The following is a 23,173-nucleotide window of genomic DNA, read 5'->3' on the forward strand; positions in this document are numbered from 1 at the left end:
CATCTATATGCATAAGATAGACACATATTTTGTAAAAGCAGGTAAGTTATGGCTACAGGGTCAGTGAATAGCAGAACACTGAGAAGTACTGTAAGTAAATTAGGTTAATTTTAATATTTTCCATCATTTCACAACTCAAAATAATCCCTTTGAGCTTCTCCCTGCTTTGTTGCTTTTTGCAGAAAGTATGCCCACTTCTGCAGGCCTCTGTTGAGAGTAGGGTGGGATAATTTTCCTGACAGATGTCAGGAAAGCTGGGAGCAGTGTTAAAATATATAATAAAAGACCTTGATTTCAAAATAAAAATGGTTATTCAATAAACATGCGTTGAGCATCTGCACTGTCCAAGCTCCTAGGAATACACTGCATGAATGTTATCATAAGCAGAGAAAGAGTCCACCTGCTGAGCCTTTTGGACCTTAGCCTGCTGTTGATACAATGGAGGGAAGACCAAACCAGGAGCCAGAAAACCTGGTCTATAATCTTGATTTGTTTTGACTTTTTACTTAAATGTTCCTCTCACCCATAGACCAGAAATTGATGTAGTTGTCCGTCCAACCATCAGAGGGTCATTGTGAAAATAAGATGTGATCATTTTTATACTCAGGAAATATTTAGGAAACCGTACATTGCTCTGCAACTTTCATGTATGCAGTTTCAGCTGTACAGACTCTTAATAGGTATGAGTTAATTTGTGGGAAGTTAACTGTAAAAACGATAAAATCATTTACTTTCTCTTTTTTTTCCCCAACACATTTTTTGTTCTATCCATAAGGGTAGCCAGTGACAGAGAGAGAGTCCACCCAGGACATTTCAGTTTAATCCTCAATAGAGCCATTTCAGTGGTCCAGAAATAAAGATAAGTGGGGTTATTTTGGGGGGAGGGGAAATGATTAAAAGGACATCTCCACAGCCAGGTTTGCTCCTCATTTGGGGTGTCGTGGTCACAAGGCTATTTGCTAGTAGACAGTTTCTTTGCTTTTCTCATACATGGCTCTGCATTTTTTTTGCCTTTCTGGTCTACCTCTTCTACCAATGCAATTGTTTTCAATTCTTCTATAAGCATTTTCTTAGGTTCCAGTTATTGCTGTGCATGTCAGTATTTCCTGGCTTTCAGGCCTCATTGTGATGAAGACAATGAGACCCAGGACCAGAGACTCTAGATTTCACATCTATTTTTAGGTTAAGGAGTTGGGCTAGATGACCTGCTTCCAAGATTTTTATCTAAGACCCCTTCAATCTATAAGAGTCTGTTATTCTCTGTGTGAATTTGTTTGAAAAAGGAGTTCTTGGTTTTGAAGAAGAATTTAACTGCAAACTAGCAGAGTAGTGAAATTCAAGTTTGCTATACAAGTCACAAGAGGGCAGGTGTCTTGTCTGTCTGTTCACTTCAGCATCCCTAGCACTTAGTCCGGTGCCTGACACATAGCAGGTGTTCAGTAAATAATTATTGCAATGAATGAATGAGTGAATGAATGAAATGAATGAGACCAGCTCAGTAGCTCAGCAGGATCAGTGGCTCTCTAAATTTGCTCAATCCTAAATACTAAATACTAAATCCTAAATAGACTTTGCCATCAGTTTCAGTGGAAGGCATTTCTGAGACATAGAACTATGGAGGATGATGGTGATAAACCATTTTAGCCTTCTTTGGTCTGCTAGTTATCTCCTGAACTGAGTTTATCTCCTGATGCCTTGAAATTTTCATTTCAGACAAGATGCCCTAAAGAAATAATACATAGTAGGAATGTTCCCTAAGAGAGTTTTCATCTTTGAGAAATCATTGTAGACCTACTGGGGCAAAAGAGACTGTCATTAGAAGGATCTGTTGGCATTCAGATACATCATCAATTTCATGATTAAAATTGCATTTCATGGACAACTTGTATTTCCTAATAAAACTGAAATCTCACTGGGCCTGGAGTTGAGCTTATGTTCTATTTTTTAGACTTCTGATCTAATGCAGCCCATTTTCTACAGTTCTATAAATTTTTCATCTTGGCGTTCAATGGCAGAATATAAGCCGTATAAATTATTTCAATCCCAAATCATTTGTAAAAGCAATCTCCTCACAATTCCTCTCTTTCATAGCCTCTCTTTATTTTGATCTCTGGTAAAGATTATTTTTTTTTAATCTTAGGTAAGAATTTCTTCCTTTTAATTCTCAAAAGGTCCATGTTTTCTGTGCCTTTTTCCCCATTTAAAATTGATTCTGTGAGTGTGTTTCAATTGGGCAATCAGTTTCCTGTTTTGATTAATAAATGTTTGCAAAGAATATATTCTGTCCTTATGCTTTTCGCCTCCCTTTACTCTCCCAGAAGAAGCTTTGCATGGCTAGCAAAACTCTCCAGATAACACTGGAAATAAATCTTAATGTCTTTTCCCGTGATAGTCCTAGACCTTATCATCCTTTTTTTTTTTTTTTTTAACCCCAGTGATGATTGCTTATCAGTACATGTAGTCCCTATTCATATGGTTCTGATGCTACCGGGGTTTACATCTCTAGGAAGACAGACAGGAAGTGAAGTCCACTGAATCCATTCTTAATAGCTTTAACAGAAATCTGACAAAGAAGGAGTAGTGGGCTGGACTGACTATCTCAGAATGATAAGGCCATCTATGCATTTTGGATGCTTTTTCAAGATGTGTTTTCCTCTTTTTTGACTTGTCTGCCCTGGAGAGGTGGGGATTTGCAAAATGTATTTCTGTCAAAGCTACAATCAAAATAAAAGATGATGTATTAAAAATATATCAAAAATAATGTATTCAAAATATATCCAACTTGCTGTCATTTCACTCCCCTCAGTAGCTGAAGAGAATCTCAGATAAAAATCACCCAAACATAACACATGCAAAATATACAGGCCTACAGCCCAATGGGACACTTGGGAGCAGCCACAGTCTTTGAGGACTTCCTAGGTGGTGCTAGTGGTAATGTATCCACCTGCAATGCAGCAGACTTAGGTTTGATCCCTGGGTAGGGAAGACTCCCTGGAGAAGGAAATGGCAACTGGCTTCAGTGTTCTTGCCTGGAGAATTCCATGGACAGAGGAGCCTGGTGAGCTACAGTCCATGGGGTCACAGAGAGGGACACAACTGAGCAACCAAATACACACATTCTTTTAATAAATCTTTGGGAAGAAGTAAACACTGAACTTCCTATGTACAAAATAAGTACACCAATTTGGGACACTGGATATCACATATCCAAGGACATATGGTGAAACAGATAAAAACTTTGGGTAAAAAAAGAGATGGAACACAGAACTGCAAGAGAAAGGGAGAGAGAAGAGAAAGGAGGACCTGAGGAACATTCTAGAACCTTCCATTTGTTCTGACATCACCTCAGAGAAGTTGAGAAGCACAGGATATGATTAGTCCCTCACCAGGCCAGGATTAAAAAACACAGCAATCAAATTGCCTTAGGTTGAAATGGCTACATATTTTCCAAACATCTAATATGTCCATGGTGGACACAGAACTTTATAGACCAGTGGGAAATGCCTTACCTGCTTATCTTACTGACCATTGAATTTGTATGATCTTAGGTTTTTACTTTTGGGAAAGAGAAAAAATTTACCCAGGTGAAAGTCACGTGCTATTGAAAAGTGAAAGTGTTAGTGGCTCAGTCATGTCCAACTCTTTGTGACCCCATGGACTGTAGCCCACCAGGTCATCTGTCATGGAATTCTCCAGGCAAGAATACTGGAGTGGGTAGCCATTCCCTTCTCCAGGGGATCTTCCTGAGCCAGGGATTGAACCTGAGTCTCACGCATTGCAGGCAGAGCCACAGTGGCTTTACCATCTGAGCCACCAGGGAGGTCCCTTGTGCTATTGGGCAAATGGTTAAACTTTTTCTTTTTCCAGGGGAGGGAACCACAGCACCCAGTAACTGGCCACTTTCAGAAACACTGCCTATTTCTGTGCATCACGGAAATTCACTCTTACATGGCAAAGACAGCCTAACTGCATGTGTCTAAGAACACAAGCCTCCCATATCCATGCCTACTCAGTATTTTTGGACTTCTTGATGGTTTCAGAAATCAAGTCAGATAAAAACCCAAACCTGTTTTCAGAAAGAACTCCCGGTATGTACATACCTGGTCGTAAGACTCAGAGGCCCCTGATGTATTAAGCATGATTCCTTAGGGATCACCCCTAATCTTTCTACCCCTACCCGAACCCCCACTGCAAGCCATCATCCTACCTGGTGTCCTTTCCTCATCCTGCTGAAATCTCAGTTCTTTCACCTGTCTTCAAAACTCAGCTCCAATTCTGCTTTCCTTTGGATTTCAGTAATTTGTTCAACTGCCTTTCTTGAATATGCACTATGGACCAGAGACTGTACAAAACTCTAGGGATAAAATAATACACAAAAATGAAGCGCCTGCTCCCATGGCCATCACAGACTCAGGGGAAAATGCTATAATCAGGTAACGACACAAATATACGAAAACAGATGGTGATGGAGTTACGAGAAAGTCTTCTGAGGGGATACATCAGGGGCCCTGGGTTTAATTTGGAATTCTTTTCTGACCTGGGTATTATATAATACACACTCTCTATAAAGTAAACGAATATGTAGAAACTCAAACTGAATTTAAACAAAGTGACAGAATATAAAAGGCCAAGTGATCCAAATCCTTGTAGAGTCAGAAATCAGTTAATTGATTTAATCCGTGACTGAAATGGCAAAATTACTCAAGGTAATAGATTTTTCAGATTTGAGTATATATATTTCCACCAATGAAGCTGAATGGCGCATGCCCTAAATGACTCCTGAAAACTTAGGTTGCAAATCGGCTTAGTTTTATCAGGTAGATATGTCTGTCTCCTGGTAACTGATTATTTTGAAGCTAAGATCAATTTAGTTCCGTGAACTTTTATGGATCATATACTATTTGTATATCCTTGTGCTGGAAATTGTGAAGACAAGAGAAATGAATCAGACAAAAGTCCCTACCCTTAAGAAATGAATCGACATTTGTCTATTCACAAATATGCTGTATTTAAATAATACACTTTAACTCTGTCTGGCATTTTAAAGTATATAAAACAACACAAAGGTTTCAAGAACCCATCATAGGAAGTGATTTAAAGGGGATTAGGTTAGTGCTTAATTTTTAAAAACAATGCACTGTATCAAAAAGCTAGGTTAGTAAAAAGCAAGTGATTCCAGTATTCTAAGAGGGATATCATACAAGTTGTATTTCTCAAACTGAAGGTTAATGCAGTCATTTTCCTTTAAAAGAAAACATTACATTTTGGTTAAATTACCCATGTAATGGGCTCAAATTCTCCCTTTATTCAGATGGGCAATTAAAAAAAAAAATAGTTTGAAATCAGCAGCATTTGCATTTCCTCACTGTTTGATATGTTGTAGTTTTGTTGTTTAGTCACAGAGTCATGCCCTACTCTTTGCAACCCCATGGACTGTAGCCCACCAGGCTCCTCTGTCCATGGGATTCTCCCAGCAAGAATTCTGGAGTGGGTTGCCATTTCCTTCTCCAGGGAATCTTCCTGACCCAGGGATCAAACCCATGTTTCCTGCATTGGCAGGCAGATCCGTATTACTGAGTTACCAGGGAAGTACAGTGTTTGATATAGTGAGATTCAAAAGACAGAGAATCTTGGTTCCAACCAAGATTACTAATTTTCATGTCCTTCTACCTCCCCATCACATGTGCTGGCTTTGTTTACCCTGATAAGGAGACTAGGTAGCCACATAGATAGATGCTTACATTATGCAAAGTGATCAAAATAGAAAGCAAAATTATATGACACATCAAGATTTCAATTATTTTAGAAATACCTAAGAATGTAAACACAGATTGAATGCAAACATGGACAAATGGGAGCAGTTCTAATGCGAAGATGAGAATGAATGTTTTCCTCTTTGAAAAATTCTCCTTAATATACTTATAGTGTTTTTTTATTGGAGTATAATTGCTTTACAGTGTTGTGTTAGTGGGTTTTAACAGAAGAAAAATAAATGAATTGGCACAGTTAGAAAGTCCATTTCCGCTTTCTCAGTTGTGCTTTCTAGATTAGAACTGTTTGCTAATGGATGACTTTTATAGACATGAGTATGCCATTCTCTTAAATGTGATAGAAATATGAATCCAAATGGTTACTAAAGATTAGGAAAAAATATGGAGTTTCTATCTAGTTAATCTAAACACACATATACAACTTATTTCTCATATGTTGAAATAAGTTGAATTATGAAAGAAAAAGAAAAGGAATGAAGGGAGGATAGGGAAGAGAGAATTTACATGTACTGAGCTCTGTGAGTTCAAGTTGGATAAAAAACAATATTGGTACATCCAACTGCCTATACCACACGCTCCCAGGAATCGTTTATCTGTGTTCATGGGTTGCCCATGTTGGTGGTGCTCACACTGTAATATTCAATCTGATGGATGGGCCAGCTGTGCCCCAGCTCAGCTCTGCATCCTGCAAAGCAATGAGCACCTCCTCCCAAAGTGTATGAAAATTTTACTAGGGAAAATAAACAAGCTTTTATAAGTGCGATTGTTGTTGGCTGAGGGTCTAACTTTCATCTGTAACCTCTGTGATTATGGGGCAGCAATTTTTTGTCACTAATTTGTGTAACTTTCAATTTATCAATCAATATTTTTGTAAACTTCTTATCACTTGGATCAGGCTTCTCAGAACATCACAGAAGTCGTAGAGCTTCTTTTTTTAACCTCTTTTTTATCTAAATAAATTGGAAGCCTCTTACAGACAGTGATTCAATTGCTCCCTGTTTTGTCCGTAAGACGAACTAGTAAGGTAGAGGATCCATTTGTCCATTCTTGTTCTGCCTGTCTCAAACTTCCTCTTCTTGACTAGAGAGTGTCTCTACTTTAAATAATTCCTTTCCAAATGATCCTACCACTTTCCCTGTACATAATGCCTCCAAAAGAGTTGCAAATAAGAAGAGTGTTTGACATAGAGCAGCAGTCCTAATTTTTAACCCTGTGTCTGCCACTAAGTAGCAATGTGCTGCAGATGGTGAAGGGTCCTGGGATTTTGCAACCTTTCTGGGCCTCAGTTTTCTTATTTGTGAATGGAGGCAGGTAAACCAGTTGAGCTCCAAAACTCTTATTGCTCTGCTATTCTGTCATTTTTTTAAAAAGTAATTGGAGTACAGTTGCTTTACAATGTTGTGTTAGTCTCGGGTGTACAGCAAAGTGAATTAGTTATGCATGTGCATATGACCACTTTTCTTTCGATTCTTTTCCCATATAGGCCATTATTTAATATTGAGTAGAATTCCCTGTGGTATACAATAGGCCCTGATTAATGATCTATTTTGTATATAGTAGTGTGTACATGTTAATCCCAGTCTCCCAGTATTATCCCTTCTCCTCTTCCCTCCAGTAACCATAAGTTTGTTTTATCTATATTTTCTATTTCGTAGACAAGTTCATTTGTACCCTTTTATAGATTCCACCTAAAAATAATATCATACAATATTTGCCTTTCTTTGTCTCACCTCATTTAGTATTCTGTCATTTGTGATCATCTCTAAGAGATCTTCTGACCTAGAAGTTCTACGAATCTCTAGCTCTCTTAGATTAGTAACCATTCACAGCTGCTCTGTGTGGTCCTGGGAGTTATGTGGAGGTGCTCCTATGGCCTTGGCAAGATGGGAAGGGGAATCTAGCAGTCTGTTTCAGACAGCTCACTTTGATCTATTTCAGAGGCGGGCCTTCCTGAATAAGATTTCAACTGACAAAGGGTTCTATGTTTTTTAATTTTTTTTTTTATTGAAAACCTTACATAGTAGATTAAGAAACTTTCTATAAAATTGTGTAAACAGACATTGACGGTTACAGTTTAGAATTAAAGACTGAATTGCTGTGTAACGATCGATCTAAAATATCTTAGGAAAGTCATTTGGTACTGTCTTGCAAGGGACATCAGCTTTAGTCACTGTCCAATTGAGAATTAAGCTGACACATCAGGAGGAAATGATTAGGCAGGTGGGAATATGTTTTATATGAATTTTAGGTACTACATAGTACAGTGACTTCTACTTGAGAGTCTGAGTAAAGCTCCTTCCAGGCTGCAGTGAAGAATAACTATGAGGACAGGTAGCAGTTGTTTTATATCTGCTTTCTCGGCAAATAAAAAAGACTTGTCAACTTTAATGATAGCTTCCCTACTTTGGGGGCTTCCCTGTGGCTCAGCTGGTGAAGAATCCATCTGCAGTGCAGGAGACCTGGGTTTGATCCCTGGGTTGGGAAGATCCCCTGGAGAAAGGAAAGGCTACCCACTCCAGTATTCTGGCCTGGAGAATTCCATGGACTGTGTAGTCCGTGGGGTTGCAAAGAGTCCGACACGAATGAGTGACTTTCTCACTCATACTCACGACTTACAGATTTCTACTAATTCTACTGTCAGAACTATTGCTTTATGGCAGTTGCAGCACTAGGCTTTCAGGTGGTACTCAATAGGCGCTTGACTGGTTGCATAGGGTGTCAAGAATGCAGAAGCTGTATTCTAACAAATCCACTTAGCCATATGATAAACAAAGAACCATCCAAAAGTCCTATGTCTCAAGAAAAGATTTTCCACAATATTGTTATTAAGGCATTTCCTTGAACCCCACTGACTCAGATTTGTTAAATTTATAATGAAGGAGCCAAAAGGAAGCTAACACCCAATCTTCATTCTCTTTCTTCTTCTTTTAGGCCTATTAATACCACTGTTTGGCTCCATAATATGTACAGACTGTTTACTGAAGGCTGCTCAATAAAACTAACGATTCTTTATAACGCCATTTGAGATAAAAACCTATTACAGGTTAGAAAGGAAACTTACATGTTGCTTTTGGAATAATGCCATTCTGCCCTACCTCTCAGGCCATAATACCCCTCCAGAGCACTTCAGTGAATGGTGGTGTTCAGGCTCTCCTTGGTTCATGCCTGGTCTTTTCACTGAGCTTATCCTGTTAAGTATCTAAAATCAATAGCACATCATTGTTATATATCTAAGAAAGAAGTTCTGGAAAACAATCCTCTCAAAAGCTCATTTCAAGCAGTGTAACAATTATTTGATATCACCTATAAAGGATCTGCTGGAGAAGGAAATGGAAACCCATTCCAGTCTTCTTGCCTGGAGAATCCCATCGACGGAAGAGCCTGGTGGGCTACGGTCCATGGGGTCCCAGAGAGTCAGACACGACTGAACCGACTTCATACACATGCACGCCCATAGAGGATCTCCTATTGAGAGGAGAATTTTATCATTTAAAATCCATTCTGCCCACTCTTAGTGTACATTTTCCTTTAGAGCTGTGTTAAATAACATGTGTCTGACAGTTCTCAAGTCCTAGAAATCAGTATCTTTTCTCATGCTCTAACATTCCTTAGGACAGTCCCTCTTTTATTAGACTTAAAGATATCCATTATCATGACCACTGACTTCTCAAGATTTCAGACAAAGACTCCTAGCAGGGCATCCCAGCAGCCTGGATGGCAGTCTCTTCCAGGGAGACACCAGAAGAAACTAATCACCCACCCATAAATCTATTGCTTCCAGGGCAGAAGGCCCAATGAGTCTCCTCCTTGTCAGGCCTCTCACACCCCCACATATGTACATGCACACACTCTCACAATTAGACACTGCAATTAAGCTGAAGGGGCTTGTGAACTCAGATTGTCAGTTACCTAACAGGTTCACCTACACACAAAGCATAATTGCTTTCTCTCTTCCATCATCCTCTCATCCAGGCATTCTTCCATGCTAGTTTATGAGGTTTATGATTTCTGGTTAATGACCTTCCTAATCCATTTTAGATTCTCTGTCTTGGTATTTTGTGCGTTTAATTTCCAGCCACGTGCACTAATTTGGAACCTGAGGTCCCAGGCACATTGTCTTTCTTTCTCTCGGTATATTTGAGTTTGGTCTCTATAGACCTTTTGACTCTTGATTCTGCATTCTAAGTGTGCTTGGATGCTCTACTCTATCAACATTTGACTAGCACAAAAAATAAAATAAAATAAGAGGAAATTCTGGGCTGCCCCTAATCTGAACCCTCTAGTAGAATCAAATGCATGTAGGGCACGTAAGGAATAAATTTCTATCCACTGTGGTCTCTTGAGCTTATTGTATTTATCTAGAGTGATGTAGTGGCTTAAAGTAATAATTTACTCTTCTCTCTCATGCATTGGTAGTTCTAGCCTCAGCTGGGCAGTACTCGCTTGAGTCCTTGTATACTTGTAGTCAGATTCTGGCTGAAGTGGAGTTGTCTGAAGACATCCTTACTGGTGCTCAGGCTGCACTGGCTGGACCGGTGGAGACCTGATTGGTCATCTCTGCATGAAACTTCTTCACAAGGCTAGCTTGGACTTCTCCACAGCATAGTGGTCTAAGAGCAGCTGGGCTTCTTACATGGCAGCTGGCCTCCCCAAAGTGAGCATTCCAAAGGCCTCAGGTGGAAGTAGAAAAGCTTCATATGACCTAGACTCTGAAGTCACATGGCACCACTTGCTCTACATTGTGTTGGTCAGAGTAGTTATGAACCAGCCCAGACTCAAGCACGAAGAGGAGCAGACCTTCCCTTTCAAGGGAAGTGGGTACAGGGAAAAACGTATTGATGGCTGTCATCGTGGAGACAGGCTACCGCAGTACGTATCAAGTAAAGTGTATAGAAAACTAACACATTATAATTTTTTAAATAGCAACTAAATCATAGACTGATGTCCAGTTCAGAAAAAAAAAATTAAAAAAGCTTGTGTGAGCTCATTTTCTTAAATCCACTTAGAATAAACACCTTTAAAACCTAACCTTTGGAAGGAGTATCAGCTGCTCCACTGAACACAGTTTAAGGATGAATGACTTGCTTAGTGACTGGAAAATGACTGCATTAAAGGAGCATCCAACTTATTTTAGATTTTGAAGAGAGAACAAGATACTGGCTGCTCAGTAGCTTTCAGACAAGGCAAGCATATATATTTTAGCAAATATATCTTCATTGTGGTTAAACTCAGTTTCCGCCTGATACATAGTGCAAACCCATAAAAATGCATTTCCTCACACATAGTAAGTGCACAATAAAAATTAGGTCTAGGTATTCAGCTAAGTAATAGTGAATCATAGTCTGAGCAAAGACAGTACTTAGTGATCCATTAGTAAAACAACTTTGTGTTCTAGGCAGGGGTCTGAGGCTCCGCAGGGGCTTCCCTGATGGCTCAGTGGTAAAGAATCCATCTACAATGCAGGAGACACAGAAGACGTGGGTTGGGATGATCCCCTGGAAAAAGAAATGGCAAGCCACTCTGGTATTCTTGCTTGGAAAATTCCATGAACAGAGGAGCCTGGTAGGTTATAGTCCATGGGGTCACAAACAGTCTGACAGACTGAGTGACTGAGCAGGAGCATGACCTGAGGCTCCACAAGGGGAAGGGAACTGCCCAAGGTCACACAGCTTTTAGGAACAGAGCCAGATTGGAGCTCACCTGGATGCAAATTCTCTCTTACTACAGAGACTATCGATTCTCAAAGTGCTTAATGACCTGGGAACTTGACTTTAAAATGAATACCCTTATATTTCAGCTGGAGTTTTGCCAAATTCTGCAGAGAACAGCATGCCCCTCCATTAATGAACAAATGCGCATCTTAAAGTCTTTCACATCTACCAGGCTTCCCCTATGGGGCAGTGGTAAAGAATCTGCCTGCCAATGCAGGAGACATGTGTTCAATCCCTGGGTCAGGAAGATTCCCCTGGAGAAAGAAATGGTTATCCGCTCCAGTATTCTTGCCTGGGAGACTCCATGGACAGGGAAGGCTGATGGACTAGAGTCTATGGGGTCACAAAGAGTCTCTGAGCACAGCACACAGGTGGGTGCAAATGTGGATAATTAGGCTTGACCTTGAGTAGCCTCTGTAGTTCACCCAGTTATAGATGTCACGGCAAGTTGTCCAGGACTAGGATAAAATTTAGTATAAAACCAGCAGGAACCACTATGTTTTGGAAGTAACTGATGGTTTTGCAAGGAATCTGGCTGGTAGTGTGTATGTGGATATTAAATTCCACTTTGGGAAATTAAAAGTTCAATTGGACATATCCCTATACAAGAGGATTTTTGAAAGCTGTGTCCACTAGAGCTGAAAGTAATAGATACATATGTGTGTGTTATGAAAGTATAAATCAATCTTTTTTAAAATAAGCATTTTTAAGCTCTTTATATTCTTTTAGCCCTAAGCTAGGTACTAAGGGTAAGTGATATAAGATAAAATTACCTCCCCTCAAGAAATTTATAATTAAGTATAGTGGTGAAGACTAGTACATATAAATATTTAGATATTAAGAAACAATTAATTATTAACCTATGTTTAAAGAAATAGGAATTAAGAAAAGGAAAAAGAGCTCCCACTTAGAATTTGTTGTTGACAGAAAAGATTTCACTGGAGTGCAGCTTGATATGGATTTTTAATGATAAATAGTAAAATTTGAGCAGGAAGAAATCAGAGTTAATATTAACATATTATTCGTGAGGAACCAAGGATAATACTCAAATGATCCACGATCCAGGCTCAAAATGCTAGCTACCAAAAAAGCAAACTCTACTTCCTAACCTAGGATACTTTTAAATTGTCCCAAGAAAAGAGGAATAAATCATCAAATAAAATGTATGGCATTATACATAAAAATATATATTAATATAAATTAAACTATAATTCAAATGCTAATCCTACCTCCAGAAAACTGGGCAAATATTAGCATCATCCATAAATTTATCACATTAGTCATTAAATCCCTCACATTAACCATGGTTGAGCAGTTAATGCCTTTTATCCAGAGAATTATTGATTCTACAGCTGACTTCCTGCCTAATGACAACGTACACCAGCTACTATAAGGAGAAAATAGTTGCTTTAGTTCTCACATGGGGCCTTTTCAGTGACACTAAGATGGACCCACATATCAGATTCACATGCCTATTACAGGAAGTCTGTGAATTTGTTTTTGTGCCACCTCTTATTTAGACAAGATCCATTTTAGAAAGTGATGCTTCACACAGGGCTCCATTCCCTGGTAGCTCAGTTGGTAAAGAATCTGCCTGCAGTGCAGGAAACCCAGACTCGATCCCTGGATTGGGAAGGTCCCCTGGAGAAAGAAATGGCAACCCACTCCGATATTCTTGCCTGGAAATCCCATGGACAGAGGAGCCTACCAGGCTACACACTCCATGGGATCGCAAGAGTCAGACATGACTTAGCAACTAAACCACTACCAAATTGTCATTTATTGCAAAAAATTAAAGAGAAAGCAAAGCAAAACATAACCCTGCCACTAGAAATCTATCACTTTAACCCATTGATTTCATCTTCCCTCATTGCTTTCACCTTCCCCTACTCACCCATATGTCATGTGTGTCCATAGCATTAATTCAAGTTTATTTATTCACTATACATTATATCATTAAACTCTTTCCTAGAACTACATGAGCTTCTATAATGCCTAGTTTTCTAGTCATTGTAGTTTTCTAACTGAATTGATTGCTCCCTCCTCTATTCTTGTAAAGCATACTATTTTCACCTATATTTTATTTTTTTTATTTTAATATTATTGGAGCATAGTTGATTTAAATGTTCTAGTTTCAGAGGTACAGCAACATGATTCAGTTATACATATACATATATCCATTCATTTTTAGATTCTTCTCTCCTATCAGATAAGATAAAACATCACTCAGTCCTATCCAACTCTTTGCAACCCCATGGACTGTAGCCTGCCAGGCCCCTCTATCCATGGGATTTCCCAGGCAAGAATACTGGAGTGGGTTGCCATTCCCTTCTCCAGGGGATCTTCCTGACCCAGGGATCAAACCCAGGTCTCCCTGCACTGCAGGCAGATTCTTTACTGTCTGAGTCACCAGGGAAGCCCCTTTCTCATATAGCTTATCACAGAATATTGAGTAGTGTTCCCTGTGCTATACCTTATCTGTTGCTGTTGTTTAGTCACTAAGTCACGTCTGACCCTTTGCAACCCGATGGACTGCAACATGCCAGGCGTCTCTGTCCTTCACTATCTCCCGGAGTTTGCTCAGCCTCATGTCCATTGAGTCAGTTATGCCATCCAACCATCTCATCCTCTATTGCCCCCTTATCCATCTGCCCTCAACCTCTCCCAGCATCAGGGTCTTTTCCAATGAGTTGGCTCTTCATATTGGGTGGCCAAAGTGTTGGAGCTTCAGCTTTAGCATCCGTCCTTCCAACCAATATTCAGCGTTGATTTCCCTTAGGATTGACTGGTTGATCTCCTTAGTGGTTATCTATCTTATATATAGTACTGTGTTTATGTTCATCCCAAGGTCCTGATTTATCCCTCTGCCTGACATGTTTCCCCTTTGGTGACCATGAGTTTGTTTTGGATATCTGTCAGTCTGTTTCTGTTTGGTAAATAAGTTCATTTGTATCATTTTTTAAAACATTAGATTGTGCATGAGTGATATCATATATTTGTCTTTCTCTGACTTACTTCACTTAGTATAATCACCTGTAGGTCCATCCATGTGGCTGCAAATAGCATTACTTTGTTCTTTTTTATGGTTGAGTAATATTCCAGTGTATACACATACCATATTTTTTATCCATCCCTCTGCTGACGGGTATTTTGGTTACTACAAGGTCTGGTCTCACTTCTATTTTAACACTAACTGTAGTAGTTATTTTATAACTACTACCCTTTTTTTTTTCTTTCTTGCTGCTTTTCCCTATCTACTAGACTATTTCCACCAAGAGACAGTTTCTTTTGCCTTTGCTCTAGCAGTGTGTACAGGGTTTGGAACCTAGATTCAATAAATAATTGTTAAGTAAACGGCCTTGAGCAAACTCCAGGAGATAGCAAAGGACAGGGAAGCCTGGCGTGATGTAGTCCATGGGGTCGCAAATAGTCTGGCATAACTGAGCAACTGAACAACAAAGTAAATGAATGAGAGTGCATATATGACTTTGAGCCTGTGTATCATAATTTATATAACCCCTGCTACTGTGGCTGGGATGCTTTCTTATTTTTCAAATATGTATCACCCCCTTTGGGATTCATTGGTATTCAAATTTTAGGGAAAAAATAAGGATTTGAGATAGTGTATAAAGATGAGAGTACTGTCAGTAATAGATTAGGGCAAAAGACTGGAAGAGTGTTTGTCAATCAAAATTCATCAAACTGATGGGGCGTTACTTGGTGCCACAGCCAACTGCACCTTTGCAAGTCACTTGAAAGAAGCAAAAAAGTAATAGAAATGAATCTGAATATCCAGGGTGGGGATTTCCCATAATCAAGGTGTGAGTTTAGCTGGAGAAAGCAGTGGAAATGAGTGTATGGTTTTGATGATAGCTGAAATCTTGTGAAAATCAAGAGACAGGTGAAAGAAGATGGGGAGCAAGAACACATTTTTGAAATGAAAGACAGCTCAGCTGACTCATGGCAGGCATCGCAACGCATAATATTCTAATATGATAGTCCATTTCCAACAGAATAATGCATATAGCTCCTGGGACTTCTGACACAAAGAAAACCATATTCCTCCATTTTTTTCTTCAGAAATGCTCTACTGTCCATAGGCCTCCTGTGAGGTGGGAAAGACAGCTAGGCTGCGAAATATGAAGTTACATAATCATTGTGTTTGCATCACCAACATTTGAGTTGTGTTCAAAGTTGCCCTTCATCTTGTCTTCTCCTTTCTGTCTGTTTGTATCTTTTTCACGGGCAGCCAACTCTAGTATTCCACAAATAAGAATGCTCCAAAACCTGGCATCTGCCTGGCTTAAGAGGGCAGCACTAATTATGCTGGCCAGAGAAAAGGAGCCCAAATGAAAGCCTCCACTATCTTTGTTTTGATTTATCATCTGAGCACAGATCTTGAGGGCTTATGGGGTAACCTTCGAGGTCACCTCGTCCATTTGCTTGTTCTAAGGTAAAAAGACGAAAACCGCAAGTGAATCATCCCAGAGAGGAAGAATTAGCATCTCTCTCAGCTCTGTAGAGAAAGCAATAGATACCATCAATGAGCAGAAATTCTTCCACTTGTTCATTTTGCTTCACCAAATTTCTTAGGCAATGTGGTGAGCTCCTTACTATAAGCACTTTGAAAAAGAAAAACAGAACTTAAATTAAGAATCTGGACTCATAAAAATCTTTACCTGAAAACATCTGACTATCCGAAGGCCTGTTTTTCTGGTTTTTTTCCAGAGCACAGAGTGCCTTATTTTTTGTCTCAACTCCTTTCAAGGGGTTCTTGAAGGTCATCATCTTGTAGCGGTCATGATTTAATCTTTGTAGAGGCAGCTGGCACGGGCCAACTTTCAGTCAGCAGGGCCCCTTCATAGCCACATATTTGACCATGTTTGGGGGGCATTTCATGGTCATTGTGTCCCGCGGTGCTGGGAAGCTCATTCCCAGGTCTAACAAAGATTCCATTAACAGGCCACTCAATGCGCTGTCACTAGACCAGGCCTTGTAAGTAGCAAAACTCTCTGGACCATAGCTGTCTTACTAGCCTCTTGGTCCAGGAAAATATTTCCTCTTGTTGCTTCTTCCCATATCTAGAGTTCAGTTCAGCTCAGTTCAGTCGCTCAGTCATATCCGACTCTTTGCAACCCCATGGACCGCAGCACACCAGGCCTCCCTGTATATTACCAACTCCCGGAGTTTACTCAAACTCATGTCCATTGAGTTGGTGATGCCTTCCAACTATCTCATCCTCTGTCATCCCCTTCTCCTCCTGCCTTCAATCTTTCCCAGCATCAGGGTCTTTTCTAATGAGTCAGTTCTTTGCACCAGGTGGCCAAAGTATTGGAGTTCCAGCCTCAACATCAGTCCTTCCAATGAAATCCCAGGACTGATCTCCTTTAGGATGGACTGGTTGGATCTCCTTGCAGTCCAAGGGACTCTCAAGAGTCTTCTCCAACACCACAGTTCAAAAGCATCAATTCTTCAGCACTCAGCTTTCTTTATAGTCCAGCTCTCACATCCATACATTATTACAATCATTGATCTCATATGGAACTGCATATCACCATTTTATCACAGACTCAGTCACACATCTGGTAACGAAAGAAATAATCTTCTGAAACAAGCTATATAGAAAATAATATAGCTAGCAGTTATTAGTAATGTCACAAGCAAGAATTTAAGTCAAGAACTTTCATTGGGTATAGCTCGGTATACCCCAGGTCATCTGACTCAGTTAAATGATTATAGCCAAGTGTTAATCTCCTGGTTATACATCATGGAGCATCTGACCGGTATCCAAAGATTGGTTACTAAGATAAGCTTTAGAAACAATTTTAGAGTGTTCTTTTTAATAACTTAATTAAACCTTTCAGCAATATAACAAGGAACTATCTCAGAAGTGAGTTTTAGTAAGCACAGACCTTAATTAACAAAACTAGAACTTAATATTCAGTGAAACATAATTTTTTCTTTTTCTTCTTTTTTTTTTTGGAGAACTCATAGTGAGGGCATTAAAACTGTAGCCAGGGAAGGCTTTAACCCATCAAATAAAAAGTGAGGTCTGTCAGGGAGCCAGGAAAAGCCAAGCAGCTGTCTTGGATTTCCCATAGCCCTGGCTCTTTGATTTTTAGCTGTTGTTTATCCATTTTTAATTTCCTGATTTAGGAGCAGACTATTGCCATGTTCTAAGGACTTCAGGATAACAAAGGTCTAACCATGAGGGGTTATTTTTTTTTAGAAACAAAATGAGCTTTGTCTACATGTACCATAATTTGAAATAATGTTTTATTTACCAAAGTAACAAAAAGATTTTAAAAACAAATATAAATCACTTAAAGACAAACTCATAATCTGTTATCGAAAGCTGCAGTCTAAGAAAACTTTGTTTTCTAAACAGAGAGAAGACCAAATTCCAGTCTGGTACCAGCTTACTGTTAATAACAAAATTTGTTTATCTGCTTAATCTTAGAAAGTCTTTTCCATAAATCTTGAAGAACTAGCAATATTCTTCTAAAGGCATGAGAGTAAAACCATAGAAGGCCTGTTTAAAACCTGATTCTATTGTAATTGACAAAGAAACTTGGTCATAACACTTGAATATGATAAATAGAATTATAATTGACCATATTTTATCAGGGCATATCAGATCTATATGAATTTCACATAATTTTAGGACATCTATATTAGTAACATCAACCATACAGTATAACCTAAAAAGGTTTTTCACCCCTTCAACACTACTTCTCATGTAATTCAACATGTCCAATGAACCCAGGTAGCTTAACAGCTCTCTGGGATGTTTCAGGGGCCCTCTGAAGCATCCCAAAGATAACTAGAAGTCAAGTTATTTAGGAAGTTTTGTTGATAAATACCAAAAGGGTTTATAACACTCAATCAGGTAGGAGTATATAAGTCATTGTGAAATAATAGTTATTTACTTAGTCAAAGTTAACAAAAGATTTCAAAGGTAAACATAGAACAGATCAATTAAGAGGTAAAGAAACTTAAATCTAATATTAAAGGCAGTTTAACATCTGAAGAAAATATGACCTCTTGACAGAGAGAAAGGTTGAATTTAAGTTTTTACACCAACTTACTTTAAACTCATTTAGGTAAACTTAATTTATTTTAAACTTTGTCAATCTTAACTATGTACAAAACTTTTTCTTCAGGGTCACTTTCCACAAACCTTCTAATAACTTTTTGTAACAGCCACCTGTAGGTCAGACCTACTTTCTTTCCCCTTCGTAAAATTTTTTTTTTTTACACCTCTTTTTATTAAAAACAACATCCTACTTTCCTTATTAGATTAGCAAACAAACATTAATACTAGGTACTTAATATTGAATATTTCCCAGTTCACATGAATCTGAAATTTATTTAGGTTAATTTTTCTTGTATTTGGAATTGTTTGATTTGTAAGCGGTTACTTTTCTAGGCCAATAAAATTAGAACTCATTTACAACTTTAACAATGTTATCAGAAAAAACAAAAGGCATACGCAGACATGCATAAATAGAGACAGAGATCTTATAGTTTTCTTTTTGAGATTTAAAAATCTTTTTGACCCCTCTTTTTTTTCCTTTGCTTTAAGTTCTAATTTGCCCAAAGCTGAGGTCTCAGGCAAAGTGGGCTGTGTATTTCAAGGACATGTAAAGGGTTAACTTCAAGCTTTTCCCTAGGTAGGCCTTTTAACAAACTAGTTGTTTTTAATTGCATATGCAAAAAGAATTGGTTTTGCAGTTCCAAAAAGAAAAATGTCTCTCACTCTGTTCAATCAGCAATTACACACTCGCAGTCATTCAGAGGCTATCACAATGCCTCCCTTCTCCTGAGTCCCCAGGGCTCCTTAACTGTTGCTCCCTTCCTAGGAGCTCCAAGGAGGTTATCAGTCACAATGCCTCCTTTCTCCTGAGTCCCCAGTTCTCCCTATATGATGCTCCCTTCCTGGGAGCTCCAAGGAGGTGATCAGTCTCTTCTACCCGTTGGGGTAGGACCTGACTAGAGACTAGCCCCGTGGCCTTACCTGACCCTGTGGCCATTCCTGGTGAGTTGTTCCGTCCCCCCAATGAGTCCAGTCAGGGCTTGGCCGTCTGGAAAGTCAGAACACTGGTCTGAAAGAGAACCTGTAATACCATCAGGTGGCATGACTCCTCGTCTCAGGGTTCCTTCGCTCCAGCCTGGCCAAGCCACCAGTCTGACGTCTCAGGGGACCGGCATGGTTGGACTCTCGCTGGGGCCTCCAGAAATGTCGCAGAAACCAGTAATCAAGAAACCAAACACCACACTCAAAGAGTTGGAGAACTCAGGTTTATTACATTGGCGGGCCCAGAGGAGTTAACACTTCAAGCTCTGAGCCCCGGACAAAGGGGTTACAGAGTTTTTATAGACAGACTATAGTGGGTAACACTAGCTGCTAATAGGCTGGTTTAAACCAAGGGGTTTCATGAGCTTGGGAACAGCAGTCAAGACGGGAAGAGGGATGCCTGACCTTTACATGGACAGGCATGATTAAGTAGGTTTGCGGGAGCTGGGCAATTGCAAAGAACAGGACAAGGGCAAGTGAGATAAGCTCCAGTTACTAGTATTGTTAAGTCCCCACTTTCTAAGACAATGTGACCTATGTAATCCAGACTTTGTAAGGAGCAAGCTGAGTTACACAGGCAGAACGAGCAGGAGGTTATGTAAAATTTTAACTTTTCCTCTTCATCATCAGTAAAAGTAGGAGAATGCATGTACTATTTTCTAAATGAACCTTATCGACAATTCATTTAAAAGACTGACTACTTAATACATGCTGGAGCACCAGGGGTAGATTTATGCAGAAATGGGTTGAAGCCTCTCAAGCTGGGATTCCTCTTCATTCTCTTTCTGTCCTCCTCTTTCATCCTAATGAGCTTTCCTAACTTTGGTAGCAATGTAAAAACAACAAGAGAATATTGTCCATAATATCATAATAATGTTGTATGGTGTATATGATGTATAAAAATACTGAATCACTATGTTGTATTCCTGAAACTAATAGAATTAAGTCAAGTATATGTCAACAAAAGGAAAACGAAGCAATAGGAGGAAAAACAATAGGTTCAAAGTTGTAAAACTTGGGTTCAAATGCTGGCTTTACCACTTTCTTGAATGAATTTGGTTAAGTGATTTTACCTTTTTAGGTCTCTCTTTCCTCATCTGGCCTAGATGGAAAAAAGGTCAGTCTTGTTGGGGTGAGAACTAAATGAGACAGTAAATATGAAAGAGTGCAGAACAATGTTTAACTCACAGTTATCTGTGTTCATTTGTTCTGGTCATGGGACTTTGGCTCCAGCAACACATAATGATGGTATAATTGCCATGTGAATGATGTTGATGGCATTCTGGAGTGCCTCATACCTGCCCAAAGCATCCCATCCTCCTGTGCTTGCCAGAACCTTCCATTTATTGTGTAGTTTCTTCTGTAGTTTCTGTACACACACACACACACACACACACACACAGTTCAGTAGGTTATTTATTTTAAAGTGCTTACTGAAAACCCACTGTATACTCTGAGGACAATGCAATGGATAAGATAGAGTCTCTGCCTGAATGGAGCTTACATTCCACTGGGAAACTAGATGATCATAAATGAACAAATAATACATTTCCAGGGAGTGAGAGAGGCTTTGGACAACAAATAAGGGTGAGAGAAAAGGATAATGAACGGACCCTTGATAGGAATCCTGAACTTAGTCAAGGAGCAAGCCAGGCAAAGATCCAGGAAAGAGTTTTCCGGGCAGAAGAAGAAAGAGATTCCAAATGTCTTAAGGTGGGAAAGATCTGACAACATTCAAAAATATCAATAAAGTTAGTGTAGCTATAGATGAGGGAATAGAGGAAGAGTACAGAAAAAAATGACAATATAAACCTTGTAAATCTGGTTTTAAAAAGAGTTTCGTAATAATATCCTGGTGGTCCAGTGGTTAAGACTCAAGCTTCCAATGCAGAATTTGTGGGTTCTATCCTGGATTAGGGAACTAAGATCCCACATGCTATGCAACATGGCCAAAATACTAAATGGCAACCCATTCCAGTACTCTTGCCTGGAAAATCCCATGGATGGAGGAGCCTGGCAGGCTACAGTCCATGGTGTCACAAAGACTCAGACATGACTAGGGACTTCACTCAGTCTCTACTGCTACTCTAAGCTCTTCATATGGGCTTCCCTGGTGGCTCAGCAGTAAAGAATCTGTCTGCAATGCCGAGACACAGGTTCAATCCCTGGGTTGGGAAGATACCCAGGAGAAGGAAATGGAAACCCACTCCAGTATTCTTGCCTGGGAAATCCCATGAATGGAGAAGCCTGGCTGGCTACAGTCCATGGGGTTGCAAGAGTTGGATATGACAGATAGTATGGCATGGCATCCTTTTAGATGCTAGGAGAACATTCCAGTAACCCAATGCCGCACATTTTCCACCTTTTTACAATGCTCTCCATCCTCAAGCTCCTTTTACTGTGGACTTAAAAATTATCACATCACATACTGTCTTAAGAGATTGATTTTTAGCATATATGATTCTACCTACATCAGCTGGAGAATGGTTTTAGAGCCTCTGGGGAGAAAGTGCTCAAGGAAGTCTCCTTGCTGCCCCAGCTGTGATCAGCTTGCACCTCCCTCCCCTCCTTTCCCCTGCATTCAAAGTCAGGCCTGTACTTCTTTCCTTGGTTTCTTGAGGCATAGATGACCCCAGGCTTCCTGCTCTTTGTAGGCCCCTAGTAAATATGGTTGAATGAATGAATGCAACCAGGAAGCTACCTCTTGTAAGCTCTGGTTAAATTGTGCTCAAACAGCCAATGTATAGCTTGAGATTATGAAACTGACTCTCATAATGGCTGTGAATGGCTTACTTCCTCCTGCCTCTCCACTTGTCCATGAATCCTGGATGCTGACTTCAAGAGCACTCTTCCCCTTTGCCCCAGGCGTGTGAGTGTGTATTAAGTCGCTTCTGTCGTATGGTACACTTTGCGATCCCTTGGATCACAGCCTGCCAGGCCTCTCTGTCCATCACCTGCACACATTTTCTTCTGCCCTTTTGTTTTTGGGGGCTTCTCCAGGGAGTGGGTTGCCTTACCCTCTTCCAGGGGATCTTCCCAACCCAGGGGTCAGACCCGCATCTCTTATGTCTCCTACGTTAGTAGGTGTTTTCTTTACCACTAGCGCCACCAGGAAGCCCCAGGCAATCATTTCTAGATTTGGGGTGATTTTTTCCTTCCTTCCTCCCCCACCCCGCTTTTTTTTTTGGAGAATGTACTGAAGATTGTGTGAGAGAAAAGATATCACTAGGAGCTGTCAGAGCAGGCTGGCTTCTGTCTTGTCCCTCTGTCTGTTTCTTCTCTCCCTCCAGAATCCAGTTGCAACCCAGGGTTTGTACAGAGTAATGCTGCCAAACCAGGCATCTCAATGCCTCACCCAGAAAAATACTTTCCCCTAAATGCAATTCCTTTTCTGAGAGGAATTCCTGAGAATAGCATCATCTCTCCTCTGTTCTAAACTTCCCCAGTGGGAAGAAGGTTCTCAAGCTGGAGAGAGAATTGAAAATCTGTGATCCCAGTCAGTCAGAATGGCAGAAGGACATGTTTAATTCCTCTCCTCGCAGCCTCTCACCATTGCGGTGGTCACCTCAGGACACTCTGTTTGCACTGGATCTCTTATCTACTTTTCTTCCCCT

The 23,173-nt window shown here is 39.9% G+C and overlaps 1 protein-coding gene across 6 annotated transcripts in view; it reads left to right on the top strand.

Moving 5' to 3' along the window:
- Nucleotides 1–23,173, top strand: part of LINGO2 (leucine rich repeat and Ig domain containing 2) — a 1,154,206-nt gene that overhangs the window by 1,089,517 nt on the left and 41,516 nt on the right. The gene's annotated exons all lie outside the window — the stretch shown is intronic.

This window comes from Bubalus bubalis, chromosome 3 (assembly GCF_019923935.1).
Source record: "Bubalus bubalis isolate 160015118507 breed Murrah chromosome 3, NDDB_SH_1, whole genome shotgun sequence".
NCBI lineage: Eukaryota > Metazoa > Chordata > Mammalia > Artiodactyla > Bovidae > Bubalus > Bubalus bubalis.